This window comes from Sphaeramia orbicularis, chromosome 20, assembly GCF_902148855.1.
Source record: "Sphaeramia orbicularis chromosome 20, fSphaOr1.1, whole genome shotgun sequence".
In the NCBI taxonomy this organism is placed as follows: domain Eukaryota; kingdom Metazoa; phylum Chordata; class Actinopteri; order Kurtiformes; family Apogonidae; genus Sphaeramia; species Sphaeramia orbicularis.
In genome coordinates, this window is record NC_043976.1 from 45,693,700 (window position 1) to 45,699,699 (window position 6,000).

Here is a 6,000-nt window from a genome sequence, read left to right on the forward strand (position 1 = left end):
GATGATGATAATGACGATGATAATGATGATAACGATTATGATGACGATGATGATAATGATGGCGATGATGATGACGATAATGATGACGATGACAGTGATGACGATAATGACGATGATGATAATGATGATGACATAATGATGATGACGATAATGATGATGACGATAATGATAGTGATGATGATAATGATGATAATGATGACAATGATGACGATGATGATGATGACAGTGATGACGATACTGATGACGATGATGATGATAATGATGATGGCGATGATGATGACGATAATGATGATGATAATGATGATGATGATGATGGCTAAATGGAAGGATGAGGCTCCGACAAATCAATGACTGACATCAACTTGACTGTGACGGTTTCATTTGTGCATGAGTGGGTTTTAAATCCAAAAGCCAAAGTCCTGTTTGCGTTTACAAAACCTACCGAGCACAGAAAGTCATTTCATGTAGAGCTTCATTTCTTCTAAACCAACACTGCCTCGGAACACTATCATGTTTCTGCTTACCGCTGTACCAATTCATACAGTCATCTTGACCACATGACCTGCTTGGACTTGAGTGTGGCGTTCCTTTATGCTAGCATGGATCTAAAATTCTGCATTAATCTGCCTGTAAGTAGAAGGCCATTCAACCAATCAATTCACAGTAGATTCTTTTGTGAGGTTTTTTTGTGCTGCTTTTGCATTTCTTACCTCGCCAAGGACATTTATGAAAGCTGGAGAACTGCAATTTAAGCTTTAGGGAAAAAAAAAACACTTTTGTTTGGACTTTTCACAGTGGAAGATTAGGTGTATGAGGACTGTATAGGACATGCTATAAAAGAGCATGAATCAGGGCAAACTGCAATCATAAGGCCTGTAACAGTACACAAAATTTTCGTTTCAGTACGTTTTTGGTTTTCAAAGCCACAGTTCATTGGGGGGGGGGGGGGGGGTTCGGTACAGGAAGAAAGAAAACCCCTCAAAATGTCTTAAATGCGTTTATTATGAATTTTTGAACAATTTCCCCCAATTTTTGGAGACAACGGAATATAGAAAAACAGGAATAATATAATTCTGCTGCTATAATTTAAACAGAAAATAAAATAAATAAAATAAGACTAAATGTATTTGAAACATTACTATTGTACTTTTCCCTGATACGTAGTTTTTAGCAAACAACACAAATCTAATCCCAGTTCTGTCAGTTCACATTCTGCAGAAAAGGAACAACAAACACATTCCACATGAAGTGCAACATTATCCCTCTGGTATCCTGTCCACCAAGGTCCCTACTAAACACCAGGTGTGCCTTTTTCACACACTTGTGGAATAATGTCAAAAAAATGTCATACAGTTTGTTTTTAATTCTTTTACACTTTTTTCTATTTCATCAACTTGAGCCGTAAATAAAAATACCAAATTCTCAATAACTGTCACATTTTTTAACCCTTTAAATGCTGTGTTTGTAATGGAAACAAACCTTTTTTTTTTTTATGTAAAAAACATATTATTATATTATATTATATTATTTTTGACGCTAGGTCAAATGTTCAAAAATACTAGCATCTGTCACCAAGTGTGCGTAAAATGCACACCTACAAATCAAACTTAATTATATATTGATTTATTTTTCTGCTCTAATTTGATTTTATTTTTGTAAATCCAGCTCAGTCCTAATCATACAGATCAAATGTTAGAAATAGTGCGTTTTATGCACACTTGGCAGACAGATGCTAGTCTGGTCATTTTCTTTTGTTTACAATGCAAAAATGAACTACTTTTGAATTCTAACCTTATTTAAATTGTGAAAAATAATATGAAGTTTTTTAACACGAAGTGCACAGTGTGCCTAAAAGGCACACCTGGATATCAGAGGGTTAAAAACCCAGCTGTAAAATGAATCAGAGGAGCATTATCACTTTTCAGACAGTGAGCAAAAAACAAACCTATTTGTGAGACAACATTTCTTCAGCTTCATGTGTTTTTATTTGTTCTGGGTGAGTGTGCTCCTGGTCCATTAACAAAACTTCCAAACGCTCTTCAGTCCTGTTCACATGGGACTAGTGTTATTAAAAAAAAAGGCCTCATATAATTAATGAACCACCCAGTACTGGTCTGGGAAAGACATTTGCACAACAGCAACATAATAAACGAAAACTTGGCCTTTTTTGAGAAAGACTTGTATGAAGACAAAGCTTCAGACGACCATACCCAAACCCACGAAAACCAGATTAACGTGGATTAAACCCACAAAACCAGGGATTTTTTGAGATCCCAAATCTTTTGTTGATGAAATAGAAAAAAAGTGTAAAAGAATTAAAAACAAACTATGAAATTTTTTTTTCACATTATTCCACAAGTGTGCCAAAAAGGCACGCTTGGTGTTTAGTAAGGGCCTAGCTGGACAGGATACCAGAGGGTTAAGAGCCAAACCTGAAATATTTACTCACACATGAACTTCGTATACGACAAACACTGATCTGTTCGGCCTTGAAGGAGTTCAAGTCTTTAAAAAACAGACATTAAACAGTGACAGCAGATGGACTGGTATCAAGAAATAAAGTGCAACACTGGAATCAGAACATGATTAGTTCCACTGAGCCTGGACCAAGGTTTGAAGAGTTTCAGATTTTTTCATTCTAGTTTAGTTTTATTTAGTTTTGACTTTTTTTCTCTAATTCAGTTCGGTTTAATTCGTTTTTAGAGCAGTTCTGCTAGTTTTTAATAGTTTTCATTTTTTCTGAATGCTTAGTTGTAGTTCAGTCGTCTCTTTTCTCTTCTTCTCTGTGGTCGTATTAAATAAATCCCAGACAGGACTCTGCTGCTTTCTCCCAACTTTAGTCTCCATGTTTCCAGGTAGAGTGGGGACCAGAAGACGACTGGAAACCACAAGTGAACACAAGTGACGGAGCAAAAAGTGTCGTATGGAGACAGCACAGAAAACTGAGAGAGGGAAATAAATCGATTTCGTATCAATCCGACATTGACAAAGACGAAAACAAAGGGATTTTTATCCATAGTTTTTATCCGTTTTAGTTAGTTTCGTAAACACACAATACATTTTCAGTTAGTTATGTTTTTTTTTCTTTTAATTATAGTTTTTATTTCTTTCAGTTAACGAAAATCTTTTTACAATTCTAGTTTTTGGTCATTTTGTTAGTTTTCGTTAACGATAATAACCTTGTTGGAGTCTAATCAATGTTCGCAAATTAACAAACACCACCGTCAAGTGCGATCTTATGCACTTATCGTAGCAAAAAAGCTTGTTTTGTTGTTCTGGAAAAAATCTGAAGTTCTTTCAGTTAAATTATGGCCGGAAGAAATGGTTCAACTGTGTCACCTCATTGTTAAATAAACTACACCAGTTTAATCAGATTTATCATTCCCTTCAACAATATACTGATAACTCAACCTGAATATAATTAGAATTTATGTGGCCCCCCCTTTGGTGTGTTATGTCATAAGTCCTGGGATGGGGGGGTGAGGGTTGTTAAATTGTGTGTTTGTTATGTTTGCTTTCCTCTGTTGTACTTTTTGTTTGTTCACTCTGTTTATTTGTAAAAATGTGGACAAATTGTAATAAAACCATATTTTATATTCAGGTGCGGCCTTTATATGTACTAATATTTTTGTCTTTTAAAATTTGGTGGGTGTGGCTTATATTCAAGTGCAGCTTATAATCAGGTGCGGCCTGTATATGTACTTTTTTTTTTTCTTCTAAATTTGGTGGGTGTGGCTTATATTCAGGTGCGGCATATATATATATATATATGTACAAATATATATATATATATATATATATATATGTACAAATATTTTCTACTTTTATCATTTGGTGGGTGTGGCTTATATTCAGGTGTGGTTTATATTCAGGTGTGCCTAAAAGGCAGGTGCGCCTTTATATGTAAAAATATTTTTTTCTTTTAAAATTTGGTGGGTGTGGCTTATATTCAAGTGCAGCTTATAATCAGGTGCGGCCTGTATATGTACTTTTTTTTTTTCTTCTAAATTTGGTGGGTGTGGCTTATATTCAGGTGCGGCTTATATTCAGGTACAGCTTATAGTCAGGTGCGGCCTATATATGTACAATTTTTTTCTTCTTCTAAATTTGGTGGGTGCGGCTTATATTCAGGTGCGGCTTATAGTCAGGTGCAGCCTTTATATATACTAATATTTTTGTCTTTTAAAATTTGGTGGGTGTGGCTTACAGTCAGGTGCGGCTTATATTCAGGTGCGGCCTATATATGTACAAATGCTTTTTGTTTTAAAATTGGATGGGTGCAGCTTATATTCAGGTACGGCTTATATTCAGGTGTGGCTTATATATGTACAAATATTTTTTTCTTTTAAATTTGGTGGGTGTGGCTTATATTCAGGTGCAGTTTATATTCAGGTGTGGCTTATATATGTACAAATATTTTTTTCTTTTAAATTTGGTGGGTGTGGCTTATATTCAGGTGCAGTTTATATTCAGGTGCGGCTTATATCCTGGAACGTACGGTACACCTGACATGTGGTTCTTCTTTTAACGGTGCTTCTGTAGGTATGACCATGTTCGTTCTCCTGCTGACTTTGTGTGAAGCAGAACTACAGAGCGTACGTCTGCAGCGCCCCCTACACTTGCATCTATAATATACTTTCAGCCTCATGTATGAAGAGTGACAGCTGCTGGCATAAGCCCCCCACACCAACACCCCGTCAAATGTGTTTATGTGAACCTTTCTCCTGCAGCCGGGAACATTTGTGCATATGTTCAGCCCCCCCCCCTTCCGTTACCCGGAGCCAGCCGTTCTCTTCCTCTTGACATTTGTAGATGCCTGATAGCTGTCTAATATACTGTTACAGCTACTGGCTCGTGGAGCGCCGGGGTGGGGGTGGGGTGGGGGGGCTGAGCTGTGAAATAGCAGCTGATATCTGAGTAAACAGGAATCATATTATTCTTTATTGTGTGCTGGGAGCTAAGCTGCCTCAGATTGTTGCAGGGGCTTTTTTTTTTCAAGGGGGAAGGGGAGATAAAGGAAAGTTCTTAATGTCAATATGAATGAGGCGGTGTGTGCACACAGCCCCTCCCTCTTTAAACTCCAGGGACCTCTCTCTTTTTTAATATCCTGTATATGTGCACACTGCAAGAAAAAAAAAAAGTCCTCACCTTATCGAGTGATTTTGTCTGCAGTAAAACCGTAATAATTCTGTGTTTTTGCTAACCTTTTTAACCCTAACACACTGATCACTATCGGTACCAGTAGCACGATGCCCGTTCAACCTGGGGGGTGGGGGGTGGGTCATGCCTCAACGGATTTTACAGAACTACACTTTCAACATTAGCATTTTACTGTGTTTTATTTATATGTTCACATTCATTTATTTATATTTTAGATGAAATTCAGAATGACGTAATACTTTGATACTAGATTTGATTAGAATATGAATCAGGTTAAAAAGCAGTGACATGAATAAATACCAGACAAATAATACAGTATTTACCTAGGGATGGGAATCGATAAGAATTTAATAATTCAGATTCCTTATCGATTCTCATTGGGTGAGGGAATAAAAGAGTACAAACGGGCGTGTTTGAATAAACTGTCTTTTATATTTCCATCTGCACAGAAAGGATAAAATATACAGTATGAACAAATAATAAGAACAGATGATGCTGGGGGGGGTGGGGGGGGGCGTACAGTGAAAGTGAAACTACAGACTCTTTACTAATTCCTCTATTGCTGCATTTCTACTACGTGGAACCGGTTCGACTCGTCTCATCTCCTGTTGTTGTGCACCTCATTTTCTTTCCTCTACCTTCGGAAACGTGTATTTCAGGGGGTACGACGTTTGTTGCCCGCACCGGAACCAGAACTGGGCCCAGATGACGGCCTGGTGTTCACTCTGCCGCTAGATTCACAAGCACCGCTGAGTAGAGAATCAAATGAATCACATGTGGACAAATGTTTGAATATATATATATAAATATATATATATATATATATATATATACTGTACT